Source organism: Choloepus didactylus, chromosome 2 (genome assembly GCF_015220235.1).
Source record: "Choloepus didactylus isolate mChoDid1 chromosome 2, mChoDid1.pri, whole genome shotgun sequence".
In the NCBI taxonomy this organism is placed as follows: Eukaryota; Metazoa; Chordata; class Mammalia; order Pilosa; family Megalonychidae; genus Choloepus; species Choloepus didactylus.
The window spans coordinates 99,957,239-99,979,435 of record NC_051308.1 but is presented as its reverse complement, the minus strand read 5'-3'; the positions used below and the strand labels follow the sequence as shown (position 1 = coordinate 99,979,435).

The window sequence follows — 22,197 nt, the reverse complement described above, 5'->3', positions numbered from 1 at the left end:
TAAGTGACCAGCCCAGAAGTGATTCTTTCCTTCTAGAACACTGCTGTACAATTGTCTTTTGCAATGATTGAAATGCTCCATTTCAGTATTGTCCAATACATTAGTGATTAGCCACATACGGCTATTGGGCACTTGAAATATGACTAGTGTAGCTAAGAAAATAAATTTCTATTTTATCTACTTATAAATCACTTCAAATTAAATAGCTGCATGTGACTAGTGGCTATTGGACAGTGCAGTTCATCCCCAAAGATGGCATGATGGCATGGGATGATGGCATGAAAGCCATGACCATGTTGCAAAAACAGAGTAGATGTCCTAAAACAGAACACAGAAAAAAATGTTTTCTACTTAATAAGCCTCTCCTAATATAAATAGAACTCTTTATTAAAAATTAACCATATACAAAAAGTTAACTCAGATTAGCATAATAATATGATTTAAACAATGAAATAATAAAGAAGAAGATTTAATATATAAATACTTGCATTTGTTATGGTCTATTTACAGGAATTTTCAACTCTGCCAGCCACTAATTCATCTACCTAATAATTTTTTAAGCCTAAACAGGATATGTCTTTGAACTCATCTTGAACCCTTTCTTTATGTCTAAACCCTTTGGGACTTATACAAAGTCCAATCTCTGTTTCAGATCTCCCAGGTAACTGCAGACTCGGCTTAGCTTAGCTGGTCCTCCTTGCTCTGCTATTGTAATCGAAGTGTGGTGGGCAGATCAACAGCAATACATCATCTGGAGCTAGTTAGAAAAGCAGAATCCCCGGCCCCACCCCGGACCTATTGCATCAGATTCTGCGTTTTACCCCAAATCCCCTGGTGATTCCTAAACACATTACGTATGAGAAACTCTGCCCTAGTGGCTAAAGATTTTAAGTGCTGCCTAGAGTCTACCTAAAAGAGGAAATCACATTGTTTTCTTTGCATTAAGGATACTACCTTTCTAAAATTTTCCAATATTTTGTTTGAGAATTTTTCAAATATTCAGAAAAGTTGAAAGAACTCTCCAGTGAAACCAGTATACCCATGACCTTGATTTTACCATTCATGTTTTACCATTCATGTTTATCACACATCTATTCATATCTATCTCCTGTCCATCCAGTAATCCACCTTATTTTCTTTAAGGCATTTCAAAGTAAATTGCAGACAACAGTACACTTTTCCCTAAATTAATACTATGGATGTGCATATGATTCAATAGAGTTCAGTGTTTTCTGCAGTTTCTTTTTCTTCTGAGGTAAAATTTATACTCAGTTAAGTATACAAATAGTAAGTATACATTCTCTGAGTTTTGACAGGTATGATACACCTGTGTAGCAAGGTACCACCCTTTATTTTCTTGTGTCTACCTCTTTCTCATAGTTTACGTAAGCAAAAACAAGAGGAAAAAAAAGGAGAGAACAAAGGTTATCCACAGATGACTAATCTGTTCTTTTCTGGGCAGAGATTCCCCACCCTCTCCCACCTTCAGCTGCTCATCCCCTCATCCAATCTTAAAGCTAGGCACTGCTAGAAAGGCCATTTAAAAATGAATAAGGTTGTTTATTCTACACTTGCCTTAGCTTCTGACCTGGTATGCCTCCTTTTAAAGAGACTACTGTCCCTTTTCCATAATAAAAACTTGAAATCTGTAAAAATAGAAACTAATGTTTGAAAATTAAATTTCAGTATTATTTCATCACTTAAAAGATACTTCATTTCCTTTTTTATCATTTGCCATTTCTTCTATTACATCTCTAGTGTATTTTACCTTGGATCAGATTAACTTACTGATGCCTCCCCAAACTTACACAAATTTACTCTTTTTCAAAGACACACACCTGTCTAGAATTGCCTCTTATTCTTCTGTTGGGAAGTATAGGGAAGTGATCTGTGGTGAAAATATGGAAACCCATCCTCAGCCAACCCCTGTACTAAGAGAGTACCATGTAAGAGGATGAGGTTCCAATGACGGACGCAGACAGGTCCTGTATTAGTCAGGGTTCTCCAGAAAAACAGAAGCAACAAGATATATATGTACGAAAATACTATTAAATATATATAGGAATTAGCCCGCACGACCATGGGGATTGACAAGTCTGAATTCCATAAAGCAGTCTGCAAATTGGAAATTCTCATAAAGCTTTTGATGAATTCCCCAGGAGAAGTTTGCTGGCTGAAGTAGAGATAGAAACTTTTCTTTCTGACTGCTGAAACCATCAGTTTTTCCTTTAAGGCCTTCAGCTGATGGGATGAGAGTTCCCTCATAGCTGAAGACCACTTCCTTTGTTGATTTTAGAAGTAATCAGCCATAAATGCAATCAATGACTATTTAAATCCTCAAAATACCCTCAGAGTAGCAATCAGGCCAGTGTTTGCTTGACCAAACAACTTGGAACCCATACACATTTCATCAAACCAAATTAAAAAAATAATAGTCATACTTTCACCTAATGTAATTCAGTTGCCCTGGGTACACTAGAAACACACTAACCCTTCCAGAAGAAAATGCAAGCCCTTTTGTGATACTCATTCTTATCTCTGATATCCTTTAGCTTGGATACTATTATATAAAGTTAATATAACTTATAAGTGTATAAAAGAGGAGAAAAAAGACAATTGCTTTAAGTACATATACAGACATATTCCTAACAAAACAAGAAAGAAATACTCATAACTATTATAGTCCTTGTTTTTGCAAAAGTCATGTGGATGTAGCTCATGTGTTTAACTACCTTCTTCCGCTACCCATTCCATATTCCCTTTACCCTCAGCAAGCACCTCAACTGGTCTCAGTTCTTTGCCTGGTGAGGGGCATTAGTAGCCCTACCTGGATTGGGTTGTTGGATTTTCCATTTACTTTAATCACAGGGAGATGCCTTAAGAGATCTCCTGTATTCCAGGCATACTCTTCTTTACCTCCCTTGTGTACCATCAGTCCTATTTCCCCTTGATAATCAGGATCAATCACCCTAGCCAGTATAGTAATTCCATCTTTTCCTATTGATTCAGAAGCGTGAGGAGCCCAAAATGACAGTGTGGCAGTCTTAACTTCCAGTTCAATGGCATCATTGTGTCTCCTGATGAAAGCACTCCTCTTTTGGAACCAAGACCAGTAGACTAGAAGAGTTTAAGGTCACAAGACAGGAAGAAAAATTTTTTCTACTGGATAGCTAGGGAAAAGAGTGATGTCACTCACATTTCACCCCTTGATTCCTGTGCCCATAAATCCTGGCCATGAGTGAAATCACCTCATAGAGTGGACATTGAGTTAGAGCATATGCAGCCTCTTGGAGAACATTGTCTCAGCCCTACAAGGTATTGCCACCCAGTTAGTGCTGTCATTTAGTCTTCAAAAGCCTAATATACCATTCTATCAATTCAGCTACTGTGGGATGATGGGAAATATAATAAGACCAGTGAATTCCATAAGCATGTGCCCATTCCTGTACTTATTTGCTGTGAGGGGGTTCCTTGATCAGAAAGCAATGCTGTGTGAAATACCATGACAGTGGATAAGGCATTCTGTAAGTCCATGGATGGTAGTTTTGGCAGGAGCATTGCATGCACATGCCCAGAAGGCAAGTTCACATCCAGAGCTTATGTCTATCACAGTAAGAATAAGATGCTGCCCCTTCCATGATGTAAGTGGCCAAATGTAATCAGTCTGCTACCAGGTAGCAGCTGATCACCTCAGGGAATGGTGCCATACTGGGGACTTGAGATTTTATCTCTGCTGTTGGCAGCTTGGGCACTCAGCCAGGTCGGCTGAGCCCATGCATAACTTCCATCCCTACCATCATGACAACTTTGTTCATGAGCTTATTGGGCAATGACAGGAATGACCGGGGAAAGACGCTGAACATGTCAACTTATCCGCTTGATTATTAAAATCCTCCTTTGCTGAAGTCATCCTCTAGTGAGTGTTCACATGCAACACAAATGGTTTTCGCCCATTCCACATACCTCTTCCCCAGACCTCTTTGTCACTAATTTTCCAATCATGTTCCTTCCAAGTTCCTGATCATCCAGTCAAACCTTTGGCCACCGCCCATGACTCAGTGTATAAACCTACCTCCAGCAGTCTCTTCTTCCAAGCAAAATGAACTGCTTGAAGGTCTTCCCACCAAGAAGATTTCCCTTCACCACTATCCTTCAGGGATGTCCCAGAAAGTAGCTATAGTATTGCAGCTTTCCACTTTTGGACAGTACCTGTGTATCATACAGAACTTTCCCAAGTTTTCTTTTCCTCAGTCAACTGATCATAGGGAACTCCCCAAAAAGCCATAGCTGTGGGCTGGGCAAGAGATGGCAATGTGGCAGGAATGAGGGCCATGTATATTTGATCCACTTCTTTGACTGACTTACTTATACCTTCAGGGCCTGATTGAGCCCAATGTCATATATACCACCTTCATTTGATAATGGAGTGCTGCTGTGCAGGCCCAACTCTGTGGCTTGATAGAGCAGACAACACCTAGTTCATGATGGGCAGCTCAGGTCTCAGTGAGACCTGATAACTCGGTGGCCCATGGTTAAACATTCAGTCTCTATTAAGGCCCAGTGAACAGGCCAGAAGCTGTTACTCAAAAGAAGAGTACTTATCTGCAGAGGATGGCAGGGCTTTGCTCTAAAATCGTAAGGGTCTGCACTGTTATTTTCCTGTAGGGGCCTGCCAGATGCGCCAAACAGCATCTCTATTTGCCACTGAAACTCACCATTGGATCTGCTGGATTCTATGGGCCAAGTGGTAGAGCAGCTTCCACAGCAGCCTGGACCTGTTGCAGAGCCTTCTCTTGTTCTGGTCCCCCCAACTAGCAGTTTTCTGGGTCCCTCAGTCAGTGGGCCAGAGTAGCATACCCAAATAGGAATATGGTGCCTCCAAAATCCAAAGAGACCAATAGGCATTGTGCTTCTTTTTCGGTTGTAAGCAGTGCCAAATGCAACAGCTTATCCTTCACCTCAGAAGGGGTCTTTCAACGTGACCCACACCACTGGATGCCTAGAAATTTCAATGAGGTAGAAGGCCCTTGAGTTTTTGTTGGATTTATTTCCCACCCTCTGACACACAGATGCCTTATTAATAGATCTAGGATAATTGTTACTTCTTGCTCACTAGGCCCAGTTGCAGCATAATTTCATCAATGTAATTAACCAGTATAATGTTTTGTGGAAGGGAAAGATGATCAAGGTCTTTGCAGACTGGATTATAACATAGGGCTGGAGAGCTGATGTATCACTGAAGTAGGACAGGGAAGGTGTATTGCTGGCCTTGCCAGTTGAAAGCAGATCAGTTCTGGTCATCTTTACTAGCAGGTATTGAGAAAAAGAGCATTTGGTAGATCAATAGCTGCACCAGCTACCAGGAGATGTGTTGATTTGTTCAAGCAATGATATCACATCTGGAATAGCAGTTGTAATTGAAGTCACCACATGGTTAAGTTTATGATAATTCATTGTCATTCTCCAAGATCCACCTGTTTTCTGCACAGGCCAAAAGGCAGAGTTGAATGGGGATGTGGTGGGAATCTCTGCAATCCCTCCAGGAATGTGGTATTAGAATTAATGTCACTTCCGAGCCAATGTCTAATAATCTCCAAAATGTCTGATCATTTCCTTTTCCCCAATGCAAAGTTACACTGGTAAAAGGCTGTAGGAAGACTGGGACTGGGAGAAAAACAGTACAAATTTTTGGCATTGTAGCATGGTCTTACCCAAGGGGCCTGGCCTTCCCTTCATTCAAGGAGCTCTGGGTCTGTAAACTTTCTCCAGTCTGGGAATTGATTGAGGGGCCATGATTCTCTGTTTTGTGATGCAAGTTAGACTTACTCACTTGATTTAGAAATCTGGTTATACAAATGAAGTAAGAATTTAGTAGACTGCCCATCTATTTTACTTCTAGGTACTCCATAATCAACTAGCCAATGCCCCTAAGTCTCTGCAAGTCAGATATTCTGATTACTGCTTTGATACTGCCTTCCCTATGGTAGCTGTTCTAGTTTGCTATTGCTGCCAGAATGCAAAACACCGGAAATGGATTGGCCTTTATAAAAGAGGGTTTATTTGGTTACACAGTTACAGTCTTAAGGCTATAAAGTGTCCAGGGTAACACATCAACAATTGGGTACCTTCATTGGAGGATGGCCAATGGCATCCGGAAAACCTCTGTTAGCTGGGAAGGCATGTGGCTGGCATCTGCTCCAAGTTCTGGTTTCAAAATGGCTTTCTCCCAGGACCATCCTCTAGGCTGCAGTTCCTCAAAAATGTCACTCTTAGTTGCTCTTGGAGTGTTTTGTCCTCTCTTAACTTCTCTGGAGCACAAGTCTGCTTTCAATGGCCGTCTTCAAACTGTCTCTCATCTGCAGCTATTCTCTCAGCTTCTGTGCATTCTTCAAAGTGTCCCTCTTGGCTGTAGCAAGCTCGCTCCTTCTGTCTGAGCTTATAATAGGGCTCCAGTAATCAAGGCCCATGCTGAATGGGCGGGGCCACACCTCCATGGAAATTATCTCATCAGAGTTATCACCTACAGTTGGGTGGGGCACATCTCCATGGAAACACTCAAAGGATTCCAATCTAATCAGCACTAAAATGTCTGCCCCACAAGATTGCATCAAAGAATATGGCTTTTTCTGGGGGACATAATATATTCAAACCAGCACAGTAGCCATGCCCAACTTGTCTGGCAATTAAGTGCTGCCACTTGGCTCCTGCTAACCTGGGACCCAATCATCCCCATTGTGTTGGAGATCCAAGTTCAGTTCCCATAGGAATGTCTGACCTACAAAGAAGAGTGACCACAGTGTCCTTCAGGGATGATAGAGCTGCTGGCACAAATTTATTCCTCACAGTTCTGGTGAAAGTTGTGTCCGCTGGACCTTCCTGTGATGGATAAGCAGTTCTTCCATGATAAATCCACTCTAACTTCCCAGTCTCTCTAAGCCTTTGGATCCCCTCATCTTCATTATACCAGAGAAGTTCTGGCATTTCAACTTCAGCAAATGTAGGCCACCTTTAGGTCCGTGTTTCAGCCAATGACCCGAACAAACCTTTAGAACCCTGTTTAACCCCATCAAGCTACAAAATCATATCCAGAGTCTCTGCTTAATGGGCCCATATAAATAAATTCAGCCTGATCCAATTCAGTCTGATCCAACTTTCTAGTTCTTCCACCATTATCCCACACCCTTGCTATCCATTCCAACACATGTTCTTCTGATTTCTGCTTATAAAATCGGAAATATCATGCAGTTTTAGAGTGTAGTACACCTCCTCATGTGTCACACTTTGACCTCACCTTTTGGGGCCTGTTGGGACTTCACTATACTTACAGGTCTGGAAGAAAAGGAGGGGTGATGGGGGTGGGTCATGAGAGGATTTAGCATTTTCTTGCAAGCTAACTACCTCAGGGCATTCCATTACAGTTTCATTTGGTGAAACAGGGTTAATCTCTTCAGATGGAGATGTGAGGGCTGTTTCTTCAGGGGAGGCAGTTGCAGGGTATCAAGCACAACAAGGTTAATCTCTTTAGGTGGAGGCTGGATGGCTGATTCCTCAGGGCAGACCATTACAGGTTTATTTGGCAGACAACTTAGCAAAATGTAGATTTTCAGTGTTCCCACCATCATCATTAGCAGCCCATATTCCCCTATTCCCATTATTTTCCCCTTAATGCCCTCACTTTAACAACAGACAATCTGCAAGGTTAGGAATTTAGTTTACTTTGTAATTCATCAACTTGCACAATGATTTCTGGTTTTCAGAAATCTCATGTGGCTACAAGTAATAAGAGTTAATTTCAGGGCTCATGAAGAAACTTTCATGTCTTTCATATGACACTTGAGCTGGGAATTTGAAGCCTTGTTCATCCCTTTCTTTAATAACCATATCCAGAATATTTAAGAAAAACCAGCCGACATCAGTATACTTTTTAACTCCACAAAACTCTATTAAGGTATCAAATACACTATCACTTAGAGTCTTGCCTCTTACAAGCATTTGGGTAGCAGTATCCAATGGTGATATTTTATGTTTCTCTATTACCAATTCACACTATGAACTATCAGTGTCATCTCAATCATTAGAAATAGAGCCATTAGTAGCTTTTAATCTAATCAGATTAGAAAACTAATTCCAAAAACTGCAGAACCAATTCAGAAATCTCATCTTCAAGATGGTGTTTCTCAAGATCACTCTCATTACAAAAATCTGTGTTAGCCGAGTTCTCCAGGGAAACAGAACTGACAGGATATATATGTAAGTAAATATTATGAGATTTATTAATGAAATTGGTTCATGCGACCATGGAAAATGACAAGTCCACATTCAATAGGAAAGGTCATAAGTTGGGAACACTGATGAAGGTTTTGATGAATTCATCAGAGAAGCTGGCTGCCAAGTAGAGTTAGAAATTCTTTCTGACTGCTGAAATCATCAGTTCTTTGTTTAAGGACTTTAACTTACTGTGTGAGGCTTCTCAGTCTCCTTTGTTGATTTTAAAAGTAATCAGCCATAGATGCAGTCAACTGACTAATTATTTAAATGCCCAAAATACCCTCACAGTAACAATTAGGCCAATGCTTGCTTGACCAAACAACTGGACACCATAAGCTAGCCAAGCTGACATAACTACCACATCCCTCTCTCACCAGGGCTCTGCCCTTCTGGAGAGATTCAGGTAACTACTGAGGGCTCTGTTACTTTTATAGAGGAGCAAGGCAACATAAAACATAACTACTTGTATGCCTAACATTCTGGAGGCAATTTTAGTTGCCACCAATATCCATTCTAAAAATTCTAACTCAATAGCATTTATTGAGGGCCCTCAAGATACAATACCTTTATAAACATCTCCAATTTGGAGATGAGGCCATTGAGACTCAGAGAGGTTGGGTAGTTTACCCAAGATCACACAGCTAATATGTTAAAGATGTAGAGTTTGCATGCAGGTTAGTCTAACTCTAAACTTCTGTTTGTTTCCTTTCTCCAAACGGACCCTTCAGTCCTTACACAAGTGAAGAGAGTTGGTAAAAACTTCCAAGGAATTAGAGTCTCTGTTACCTTGCCTGGTAATAAATATTTTGGTGCCTGGGTTATATGAAAAAGAACTATAAGGGCTCAGTTATGGTTCTGTTGTGCATCCTTTCAAGATCCTGTATAAAAAGGCTTAAGAGTAAGTTGATTTTTTTTCATTAAAATTAAACCTCAAAAATTAAATAGAAAGTCCTTCCTTGCACATAACCTATTCTACACCACTACTGAGTCATATTAGTTAGCCAGTGACCAGTGATAATACATGAGAGAGAGCAGGGGTTTTAGATCAAGTGTCTCTTCATAAAGGGATTTGGTGGTCCATTAGACTGTGCCAGGAATCTAGGTGTGAAAAAGCGAGGTAGATTATTTTTTTAATCTGGTGGTAGAGGGTGCAGTTAAGTGCAAGACAAGAAAATTTTGCCAGAAAAATTGCTACATTACACATGTTAAATAAAGGTTTTAGAGGGAAGATCAGCATTGGAGGAACTGGGGTATCAACCACAGAAATAGCAGACTCCTGGACAAAGTCAAAGAAAAGCCACCCTCACTTCACGGGGTCAGGATTTTTATCAAAATACTCCCTCTTCTTTATCAACAGTCAACACTTGCCACTTTAATAAGTTAGAAGAATAAATGCAACAGAGTGCAAGGATAATGCCATATGAATAAAATTAGAAAAACTGAGTAGAAAAAAAATGAAAAAAAAAAAAAAAATTAAAAACTATCCAGGGAATAAGAACAGCGAGAAGGTAGAGAGAAAGAATATACAAGGCAGTGGAAAGATAAAATGGCAGGAGAGTGATAAAATTGCATGTGAAATTGCAAAATGAAGGTTAAAAGCAATTAAGATACACAAGTACTAAGGAGAACAATAAAAACATAACATAAGCTAGGATGAGTAGTTAAAATAAATAACATCAGCTAAAAAGATACTTACAAAGATAAGAAAACAGATCAAATAGTAATAAAATAAGGAAGTGGTATGAAGCACTAAATTAAAGAACAATTAAAAAGCAATAAGGATAGAAAATTAACAGGATAAAATGACACTTAATAACTGTATTAATAGCTAACACTGACTTCTTTCCATGTGCTAGGCACTTTATATGCATTAACTCATTTAATTCAAGTTTATGAAAATAATTAGGACATTTTAAAATGTAAGCAAAAAAAGTTCAGAGCAGGGAAACTGGGCATCAGAACATCAACAAACATCTCAAGGTTTGTAAAATGGACCTATCAAAGTCATTTTTCATTGCTGTCTGTTGTGATGAGTGTTGCTGTTTAAAAGCTCCTAGCCAAGTACTTCCTTTTCACTTCCTCTCTAGACCCTAGGTTCCTGAAGTGCCTGATCTATGGTAGATTCTCGATAAATATTGTTACTCCCCGCTCTTGTCTGTCCCAGTAAGCCTGGCCTTTTCCTAGAGGAACTCCCCAGAGATTAAAACTCTCAAGCAGTTATATCCATGGGCCAGAACCTACAGCGGTGGGCAAACATCTCATAATCCTTTCTTACATGACTTAACTCAGGCACTGTCTTTTCCTGGAGGTATTTCCTAGTCCCTCCAGACTATACAGTACTTAATTCACTGGAGTTGGGGGAGGAAATCTTAATCTGATTCTCTTCTTTTACTTCTCTACAGACCTTCTCCTACTTCTGAGGAGAAAGATCATAGTTTGGCATCCTGACCTTCAGCATAGGCCTGGCATATAGTAGCTGCTCAATGAACATTTATTGAACTGAGCCTAGTTGGGCCAGTTGTCAAGAGGTTTTGTTTTGTTTGGTTTTTACTGACAATCAGACTATAGTGCTGTATTTTCTGCCTCCTAGAAACCCCACCAGCATAAGCATTTTTGTATTTCTGTTATCCAGAGTCTTTCCTGTAAGAGAGTGACTTTTTTGTTCTTTTTTCTTTCCAGGCAGTAGGTACAGTTTGGTACCTACTTTTTACCTCTTACTTCTCTATACTTTGTACCATATGATCTTCACCAACTCACACCAGAAATCTTTGATGGGTATATATTTAAAGACCATATATCTATTGCTGTTTCTTCTCTTTCCCATACTTTTTTCTGGGGCACTTGTCTTTGTGACCTTGATCTTGATCCACAGTTTATTTTTCCATTCATTCATCAAGCAGGCATTTTCTTAGCCTCTCTTATGAACCAGTAATTGTATTGGGCACCAGGGCAGGAGGTTGCATATCTCTTCTTGAGCAGCTCTCCACCTTGTCTAAGCTGACTTCTGATTTCAGCCTGATTCCTTTGGCCCTATTCTTTGCGGAAAGAGAAAACACCTGGCTAACACTTTTCACAGGTAATTGCTGTATTTTGAAGAGAGTTATGAGTTCACTTGCTTAGTTTCTCTTCTGTAGGCAAAAGAGTTCCAGTTCCCCCAGCCATTCTTCCCAAGACCAATAATTGCATTGGCCTCTTCTCCAATAAGCTTGGGAAGTTGGCCAAGACCTTTTCAAACCACAAAACAAAGAAATTAAATATGAAAGTTCCTATTATGATTTATTTAAATTTTATATGTACTTACTTTCTGTTTACAAATTAATATTTAATGTAGAAAATCTGAAGAATGTAGGAAAATCACACAGAAGAAAACTACTGCTAATTCTTTGTTCTATAGCCGTCTGTGATTTTGTTTGTTTGGACATGTGTAGCTTTGTGTGGGTGTAGAAAAGTTATGATCATATTGAACATATTATTTTGTACCCTACTTATTTCCCTAAAAATATATTATGAATATTTTCCTTATCATTAAACATTCTTCTTAAATATAACTTTAAATAGCTTCATGGAAGCTGTTATAGGGAAAGTTCATTATTTATTTGATCAGTCTCTACTGTGGAACATTTAAGGTTTTTTCTTTATTTTTTAAACCATTATTAATAACTCTGTGAAAACATAATACAGAAAAGTCAGTGTATATTCTTTATTATTTCCTTGAATAAATTCCTAGAAATGGAATTGCTGAATCAAAGAATATGAACAAATCTAAGGTGTTTGTGATGAAAGTAGTCCTGAAAATTTGTATTATTTTGTGGTTCTCCCAGTAGAAGATGATAATTCCCATTTCCTCACTCCCTCAAAAACAATGTCTTAGGAGTTTTTCAATCTTTGCCAGTTATCAAATTATAAGTGCAATCTCATTTTTATTGTACTTTAATTTGTATCTCTGATTACTACTGAGATTGCACTTTTTTCATATGTTTATTGGCCTTCTATATGTGTTCTAGAAATGTTCATCTTTTTCTTATTGATTTCTAATAACTCTTTACCCAATAAGGATATTATCCATTCCACTTATGGCCAACAGTAGAGTAACTCTCTTTCTGAATGGTGGAGGGTTCGTGTGGAATAAGTCCGAGTCACATCCTGTTTTTCGCTGTGGAAAGTTCTTCAGTGAGAGCTGAATTGTCATCCTAGGAAAACTAAAGGAAAATTATTCCCAAGGCAGATCTGTAAGTGGTAATGATGTTGATCTTAAAAATAATAATAATCAAACATGCAATCTGAATTAGCTTGGAATTTTCTATATATCTGACCTATAAAAATAGGTCCAGGGTTATCAAATAGAACCTAACAGAGATATGTTAGTCCAGTTAAAATTTTGAAAATTTACCCCATGCCTAGTAGTGCTCTAAGCATTATGAGATGCTAAATAAATAAGTCTTTGGTAGGTTTACAGCCAGGTTGGAAAAACAAAAGCTACATATATTTAAAAAGATTTCTTATGACCTTAGCTAGACTTAGGTCAAGAAAATGGTCTTTTGAGTGACTAGATGTTTTTTTCTTATTTTGGATGCTATACCGGTCTCCTTGGATCTTTTGCCATCTATGCAAGGAAGCGCATTCTTCTAGATTGAACCTTTGACATTTCACCATCATCTTCATTCCCCTTCTCATTCCATAGCAGCACATATACACGAAAACCAAGTCAGACTCCAGAACCCACTGTACAGCAAGAAACATTCCACTCCAGAGATTTCTGGGATCATTTAAAAAAGAACAAAATTTTTAAGAATACTCCCCTCTGCAATACACTTGATTAAGAATCCCAGAATGAAGGAGGGCAACCCCAGCATCTAACTAGGACTCTAGGGTTGTGTCAAATGATTTCAGAATTCTTGAGCACATAGATATTTTTTCAAGCCCTTTCACTTATTTCTTCAGTAGATAGAATTCTTGAAACAGCAATATTCTCCTATAAATAAATTAGGCACAATGGAGCCTGGTGCCCCGTTCTAGCACATCCCTCCCCCCCCACACACACATTCTCTGTCTGCGCCTCCCCCACAGCTTCCCTCCATATCTCCCCCTGCCCTTGTGTTAGCTGTAATGACCCCACAAACACTAAATGACATTTGAGTGCATTAAGCAGCAAACTCTCCCGTGACATAGCAATTATGGCTCTGAAATAGATTTGGTGCGTCACGGAAGATAAGGGTTTTGAAAGTTTCTGTTGTGATTATAGCCTGTAACTCCCACAAATAATAGGCTTCAAAATAAGAGGCTGCCAACGGAGCTTTTGTGGCTTTGTCTCAGTGATGGCACGTAAATTGCTATTAATGTTCTAAGTGTACTTGAATATGCCAGTCTTTGGGATATGGAGTTGGCTCAGTGTCTCTCTCTACGCGGCATGTCATTGTTGGTCTGATAATCTGGGGTAATTGCTGTCTCTTGGATGGTCAGAAAAGTGGAAGGGGCTTTAGCTTCCTGTGCAAATGTAAATAGCATCAAGATTTACGCCACAAGGGCATGTTCACAGGCACCAGTATGTGTGTGTACTCTGTGCATAGCCACCCTTTTAGTGTTTATCATTGTATGTATACAGTCTCTGTGTGTACCCTTAGAAAATAATAACCTTGTCAGCAAAGCCAAAGCAAAATCAAAGGTTAAAAAAACAAAATTAAGAATTTGGAGCTATATAATCACCCAATCATATTATTTTTACTTAGAGTTTTGAAAAAAAATACCTTTTGCTTGAATTTGGCTTGAATTATCCAGACTTGGCTGCATGAGTAAAGGTAATTGTCTGTTGTCTTACTCAGCTACAGATTAAGCAGCACCTGTGCGTGTGTGTGTGTGTGCACCCACGCATGCGTGTGCACACTTGTGCATTCTGTAGGTGCAGTGAGTACTTTCTGAACGTGTATTAGCTCTATGTGACTATATTAAAGTGTATGGAATTATGCAAACTGTGTGGATGTATAAGTACATGTGTTTTGGTTTGTGCATTTCTGAGTGTCAAGGATGTTTATTCAGATATAAATAGAGTTCTCTACCTCCATTTAGCTGAATCAAGCTGAGCTTATTTTTCTTTGCCAGGAGCTCAGAATGGGCTTTGAAAAGTTAAATAAAAACAAACTTTAAGTTTTAACCTCTTGTATGTATATTTAACCTATAGACCCCCAAGTCTGTGGGACATGGAAATGTTGATTGTTACTGTCCTATTTGTGCTTTTAACAGAAATAAGAAAGCAACCTTATGTAAATCTGAAAATGTGTACTCGCTCTTACCCTGTATGAGCTGCAGAGAGGCTGAAGTGTGCCTCAGGTGCTTTATGTGGCACTATTAATTCTGGGCCCTCAGGACAGATTAATTAGAAAGGTATGAAGCAAAGAAGGAGCCAAGAGATAGACAGACCTCTGTCTCAGAGATAATCCAGTGTCATGGTGCTGACAGGATGACACGACATGGTGGGGGTGCAACTGACAGAGTCTTGCAGTTGGATTTTGACTGAGCACCTCCTAGCCAGTGGTTAAGGTGCATACCAGATAAGGGTTGGGATACTGACTCTTAATAAGAGAGTTCATATTCATACCAAGTGAATACAGATCAGGTTTACGTCTTACTACACAGGTTTTAGACAAGGACTCTGCAATGTTGTATTTACCTAAAATAAACAATATTAACTGCCAGGATGGGAACTACACATGGTGATACCTCAGAAGTATAATCCAACAGGAACAGAGTTTGTCTCACCCAAAATCAAGTTTGAGAAGGTGGATTATGATTTAGGAATGGCCAGGTATTAGAATTCCCTGAGAGACTCTCCAAGGGCAGACTTATGGTTCATGGGTTCTGGAACCTTAATAAATAACACATAGGTTCTCGGATCACAATGGAGGATCATCTGTCTTCAGCCTTGAACAGTCAGTAGCAGCAGTGTTCCACGTGGGGTGCCCAAAACACATCACACAGTCCCCGTTTTTTGAAATCAGAAATGTCCAGAAGGCAGTGGCACAGAGTGGGAACTAAGTTTGGCAAATCCTTGTTCCTGATTTTTAGTTTCCTCGCCTGAGAAGCAGAAGTAGGGAGTTCCCACTGGATTTACCAGATTTACATACCATTACATATTTGTCATTGAGTCAGAGAATGGCCTGTTCAGATTCCTGTACATGCATCTGTGCAGTAATCATGATCCCCAGCAGCCAGGTGGCCCCATATCCACAGGCTGTGGCCCCAAAAGAAGCCTTCAAAGTTATTCATTTCTGCATTCATTCAGCAAGTACCTATATGTGCAGCTGATGTCTTGGACATAATTCTTGTTCTCTAATGGCTTGCTATTGAATAATTTACTGTGTCATGCAGGGTAAAAGTCAAAACTTCTCATGGCCTCTAGTGGCATAATGAGGCTCTCCCAGCTCTCCAACCCCATCTTGCTACATTCACCACTTGGCTCCTATATTCCTTTCTTGCTGGCCTTCTTTCCACTCCTTGGATCTTTGCACAGGCTGGAATGCTGTTCACCCTCTTCTTTACTTGGCTATCTCTTGTTCCCCTTCAGCTGACTGTAGTGGCTTGGACCTGTATACCCCAGAGAAACATGTGCTTAAACTTTATTCATTCCTTTGGGTGTGACCCATTGTAAATAAGATCTCTTCAAGAAGTTACTTCAGTTGAGGGGTGGCCCAACTGAATCAGATAGGACTTTAATCGAGATTACTGCAGCCCTTTATAAACAGAGTGATCAAGATTACTGGAGTCCTTTATACACAGAGTGAAAGTCAGACCAAAGAAAAAGACAGAGGGAGCAGCCAGAAGCCGGACATCATCGGAACCCGGAAGAGAAGGGAGAGACCAGAAGCTGCCACGTGTCTTGCCATTTGACAGAAAAGGCAAGGATCAAGAATCACCAGCAGCCAGCCCCATAATGCCACAGTCTTCTGGGAGAAAGCATCGCCTTGATGATGCCTGGATGTTTGGACTTCTCCTAGCCTCAAAACTGAGCCAATAAATTCCCCTTGTTTAAGCCCATTGCAAAATATCTGCTTTGGCAGCTAGGAAGCTGTAATATTGACCTTTCCTAAAACCCCAACCTCAATGAAGCCCCTGTTGTACTCTTTCATAGTATTTATTACAATCTAGAAACTATTTATGTTCTTTTGATGATTATTTAACATGTATTTCTCATAAGACAGGAATCAGATTTTTTAAAATTCCTTTTATCTACTACTGTATGCCCAGGACTTAGCACAAGGTAGGAACTGAATACATTTTATAGAATTGAAGATTAAATGACTACACCGAATATGATCTTCTGGTGCTCATATGGGGATGTTAAGAAATAAACAAAAGCTGCACAAGGTTAAATGCGAGATGAAGGGTCAGAAAGTCAGTGGTACTGGACTTTAGAGAAGCAGGTCAGGGTGTGGTTTGAAGAAACCCACAGGAAGAAGATGGCTCTCAAGCAGGACCTCGAAAGGTGAGAGGAATTCCTGTAAACCAGTGGAGAGGGACAGGCCAAGGCAGAAATCCTGTCATTTGACTTCCCTATAGAGTAATAAGGAATCTCACTTTGGTAAGGGGAAATACGTAATGTCTTTGCAGCAGCTTAAACTACAAAAGTCTTGGCAGTAGGGGTATCCATCTACTGCCAGTAACAGTCGATTGTAATGTGGATCTTTCCGGACATATAGAACTTCAAGCAAGATCTCAGGGCTCACAAGGCTATGGTAGGAGCCAGACTGGGAAGGGGTGTGACATGGCTATGAGATTACCAGGGACTGGCTTGGCGGAGAGCTGGCAATCAGAGGGGGTTCTCCCAGCGGGCAAGGGTCATGGAAACAGGTATCCTAGAGCTGGCAGCATGGGAAAATCCAGGGACAGGATCAAGTTCAGGACAGGTAGTAATTGGTGAGCTGGGTGAGATTTCAGAGCCAGATTCGATTTGCAAAAGCAAGTCACTGTCTAGTCTTGAAGGAACTGCAATAATTAGCAGGAAATCAAGCAGAAGCTCGGCACAGGCTTGATATGGATGGTCTCGGCCACAAGAAAGAAGTTCCTGCAAGAAGATGCTGATGCAAAAAATCAGAGCAGGACAGGCAGCAAAATTGATTGCATTGCCTATGCAACAAAACTAGTCCAGAATGAATTTTCATTTTGGCTGAGAGTAGACATTATTCTGAGATAGGGTTGCTAGATTTAGCAACTGAAAATATTGCATGGGACATACTTCTACCAAAAAATTATTTGTTGTTTAACTGAAATTCACATTTAACTGAGTGTTCTATATTTTATCTGGCAACCGTATACCCAGATCCTAAGGTATAAGCTGAGCCGGCTTGTGGGGCTCAAGGGATCTAGCCCTGAAGAGAGGAGAGATGGGGGACAAGGGCCCTACAGGCCATTTGTGGACTTATCTGTTCTGTACATTTTTGCAATTCCTGCTGTGCCTAAGGTAATGACTTGGAGACTGTTCCAGATGCAGAGCAAAAGAAACATCTTTCTCTTGTGCCCTTGTGGAGAACACTCCTTGGTGTCTTGGTGTGCTAAGCTGTGGAGAGGCAACAGACAGGATCCAATGTCTTTCTCAGCTATTTTCCCTAACAACAAAACAGAGCAATACAAATATCAGCCATAGTTACTTGTTTGGGATGCCCTATGCAGTAACCAATCTCCTTGATGCCTTTCTAATAAGCGAAAAGTTCAGTATCCTGAACGTAAAGTTACCGTGAAATACAGTACTAATGCTGATCTGTCTCCTGGATATTTCCTTTATCTTTAGTCAGATTGAATTTTGGAGGTCAGGGTCTTGGTACCATGTATCTCTCTATGCCCACGATTGAGGATGGATGTTACAGTGCTGCTAAACGTGTATTTACTTCTCATATCTTTCCAACACATATTTCTCAAACTTGATGATGTGTCTGACACTGATAGGCACTTTGGAATTGAAGGTAAATTCCACAGCCCTGCTCTCATGGTCTGGTAGGCAAGATGAGACAGATATTGTAAAGAACAAGTGCAGTATGGTAACCTACAGGCTGTGATAAAAGGTACATGAAGAGAAAGAGAGGTCTGCAAGAGGAACGGGCATGGCCAGGTACAGATAGGGGTGCAAGGATTCTGAAACTCCATCTTGAAAGACAGGCAGGTTATGGGCTGAATGTAATAGGATATGTGAGGGCCTGTATTCAAGGGGGAAGAAGCAGGAGTGAAGTAGCTGCTCTGCTGTAGGAATATCAAGTCTGATATGGATGAAGTCTTAACCATGAGCACTGAGTTGAGGAGTAATGGGTTCAAGGACACTATGCCTGATGAGGACATCAAACCTCATCCTGAGGTCGACGGGAAGCCATTGAAAGATTAAACAGATTGGTGACAGAATCACAGTTACATTTTTGAAAGACAATTCTGATTGGAGCTAAAGACAGGACCGGAGGGGTGCTGGGCAGGGAAGGGTTTTACTGTCAAGTTTCCTGGGGAAATTTTGAATCCCTTGGTGTTCCTAAGGGGGCTTTGCAGTAGCATCTTTGCATCCCAAGGCATCCTGTGGTAGGTGCTCACTGTGTAATCTTGAGAAAAGTGCAGACATACTAGGAATATGTAGTTCTCCTGCTAACTTGATGGAAAGATCTAGTGCACGACCTCCGCTCTGGGAGCTGCTGACTCTCCTGACACACGGTGGCCGCGCCAGCGCAGGTAGGGAGAGAGAGGAGGCGTCCGCGTTCTTTGTTTTTCTTCCTGGTCGGCTCCACCAGCGCCTGGTGATTGAGGGCCTGGAGCACGTACACCTCCGCACCCACGCCGAAGGCATCTTTAGTAATGGCATCTGGCCCATATGCAGATCTTGCTCCACTCGGTGCTGACATCAGCCGGTTTGTGGCACCTCAGCGTATTTCTCGGTTGCAAATGAGAGTTTCTTAGTGCCAGGCTCGCTTGGGCTGTCACATCAGGTGATGAATTCTCTGCATCAACGGTGTGCTGCTAAGGTAAGCGCAGAGGAAAAGCAGGAAGGAGAGGAGGATGGCACAGGCGGATCTCAGCCCAGCAGCCGCTGCTCTAGGCTAAAACAGGACTTGATTCGCAACAGCCAGGAGAGGCTACTGCAGGTGGCACGTGTTCATTTTCAAGAGGGCGACAGAGAAGGGACAAGTCCGGACTTCCCTGGCAGTTCTGTGCTTTTGAAGTTTTGTTAGGAGAAACCATGTGGTCTTCCCGTCCACCGTTGCCCCATGCTCAGCTCCATGGCTCCCCCATCTTCTCAGATGGGCATGCCAGCCCTTATCCATTAGGTGGGGCTCTGGCAAAATTCCGTGTAAATAATTAAGTATCAAATGCATTAGGATAGGATGTCGAGTAAAATAGCCGATCATTTTTGGTCCGGAATCATTTTGTTACCAAATACCTTTAATCTGTGTTTTGAAAACACAGATTTTCTCCTATAGGAACTCTGCATTTTGTTCTAAATTTCTATTCTATTTAGCTCCCCCTTCTGTGCCGTTTCAGGTGGTACCTGCTGTTGGTTTAGGCCTCACCTGGTGGAATTAAAGGTTAGATTTGGTCTTGCTTCACAGGCCTTGCATCACAGCACAGAGTTACCTTTTGAATTAGGTGCAAATGTAGAATCTTTTCCATTATGGAAGGCACATTTGGTTTTGCAGTTCTCACCTCCCCACCCCTGTAACTCCTCAGTACAGTTTCTGGCATCAGCATTTTGAAAAGTGTATATGTCCATTACAAAGGATGTAGTTTGCATCTGAGACTGAAGGGGTGGTTGGGGTGCAGAAGAAAAATAAAAACAAAAATCTTATTTCCTGCCAGCCCCACATGGTTGTTAATGAGAGCATCTTTGACTCTTACTGTGCCCAGAGATAAATAAATACACAAAGGCGGAGTTTCCTACTTGATATTCACCCGCAGTCAGGAAGAGGGAAAGAATTGCTCCCCAGGGTTAACGTGGCAGTAAGCGAGGTCAGCTGTTTCCCAAGACGATGCAGCCTCTGAACGTCTTACATTAAAGCTAGAATGATACAGCTGAAGCAGCCAAAGTGATTTACTGGAAACCCTGTTGAGTTGGATTTGCTCACAGTTTCTGATCTTGGGGAGGTTTCAGCAGAGTTGTATAAAGCACCTCCGGAGAGAAGAATTATTCAACCTTTTCCAGTGTTAGACATGCTTGTTCTAAAAACGACTTGTCTTTGTCTAATTTGGATCTCATAGGCTGCAGTGTCCTAAATTTAGCAGGCATTAGAGAGGGCCATAGCTGGGCTAGCCTGGTGGAGAGTGATCAGCTGACCTGGATCTGAGGGCTTTCCCGGGACATGGAACTTTCAGTGCCTAAAACTGCAAAAGTTCTGCACAAACTGGTACAGTTGGTCACCCTTTCTAGGGAGTGTGCGCTTTTATGAAGGGAGAGTAAAAAGAGGGAATCAAAGAGGTTTTTTTTTTTTTAATAGATGATGTTTTATCTTCTTCACCAGACCAATTAACATAATTAAAATGCTGGTTTTGATATCAGCTTGAACTAATTCCTGTCTTTACCATCTGTGAGATCTCTGCACCCTCTGGCATCTTGCGCACTGGTCTGAGAAAACAGAACTTTTTTTAGGGAAAGAGATCAAATGTCTACTGTTTGAGTTGTTTCATCTCAAAGATGGCTCGAAGTCTCCCACAAACCTTCTGGGCAATATAGAATCACTTGCCAATTCCTTCCTCATGAAACAACACAGAGCTAATTTTCCTTACCAATGACTTCATTTTTGACACCGCTTATTGTTACTTTAATAGAATCATAGCATGGCTAAGTAATGTTAATAGTGGTGATTTGTGAGCAGTGTAATAAAAGTCCCTTGTGCCGTGTGCTAGCTATGACATGGGTGCTAACTTCATCTGTTTGTCTCATAACAGGTTGATTCTAAGATACATGGCCTTTTTTTTAAATTAGTACTTTATTGTCTACTTCATGACATTTTACTTAACCCCCTTCATCTTTCCTTAAAATCCTCAACTACTCAGCTATGCAGGATGCATATGTAAATACACACACATCTATCTATATCCATCTATCAGGTAAACAAACACATATAAAAAGATTATTAGGACATGCAAATATCAAAATGCTAACAGTAAATTTCTCTGAGTGGTAGGATTATGGGTGTTTATTTTTGTTTTTTTATGATTTTCCTATTTTCCAAAATTGTATGATAAGCATATCTTACTGCTATGATCAGAAAAGATAAATGACATTAATAGATTTTCTTTGGGGAAAAATAAATAATTACTTGATTAGGAAGAAAGACTAAGATATCATCACCCCTGTGACAAAACTGCATTAGGAAATTGAATTAATTCTGTTCTAGATTCTGATCATACTGTAAAGCCTTCTGTTAAGAACAAATCTTCATTTCCCCTTATTAGTTCTCCTACTAATATCTCTATCACAAACAGCAGGGGAGAATGTCCTCTAACGGGAAAGGGAGCAAGAGAAGCTACTTGACTAGATTAGGAGATGGAAGATTTGAACATGAACATGAGAGCAGTTGATCCGAGATTGAGGTGAAGTCATCACCCAGGGTGACCTTTTGTCCTCTTGGAATCCAGGTGTGTGACTTGCTGCTTGTTAATGAGGTATGAGCAAAACCTACCCTCATGCCCACCTGCTTTGCATAAAAGCCCACCTTTCCTGGGACAATTGGCGCCTCATTTGTTTGAGCCAATGAGAAACAAAGCCAAATGGATGAAAATGGCAGAGAAAAAGGACATTGATTCAAAGGTTAAGAGGCCGGTGTTCTGTCTCGGCCATACACCAGGAAGCTCACTGTTCTCTCACACTTTACTTTCTTATGAATGAAGTGTGAACAGACATTTGCTAGTAATTATTTCGTGTAGAAGCCACGGTCACTCCCAAATGGCAATAATAATAATATTGCCTGT

The 22,197-nt window shown here is 40.6% G+C and overlaps 1 protein-coding gene across 6 annotated transcripts in view; it reads left to right on the top strand.

The window, feature by feature from the left end:
- PBX1 (PBX homeobox 1) overlaps window positions 1-22,197 on the top strand; it is a 325,337-nt gene that overhangs the window by 269,159 nt on the left and 33,981 nt on the right. The gene's annotated exons all lie outside the window — the stretch shown is intronic.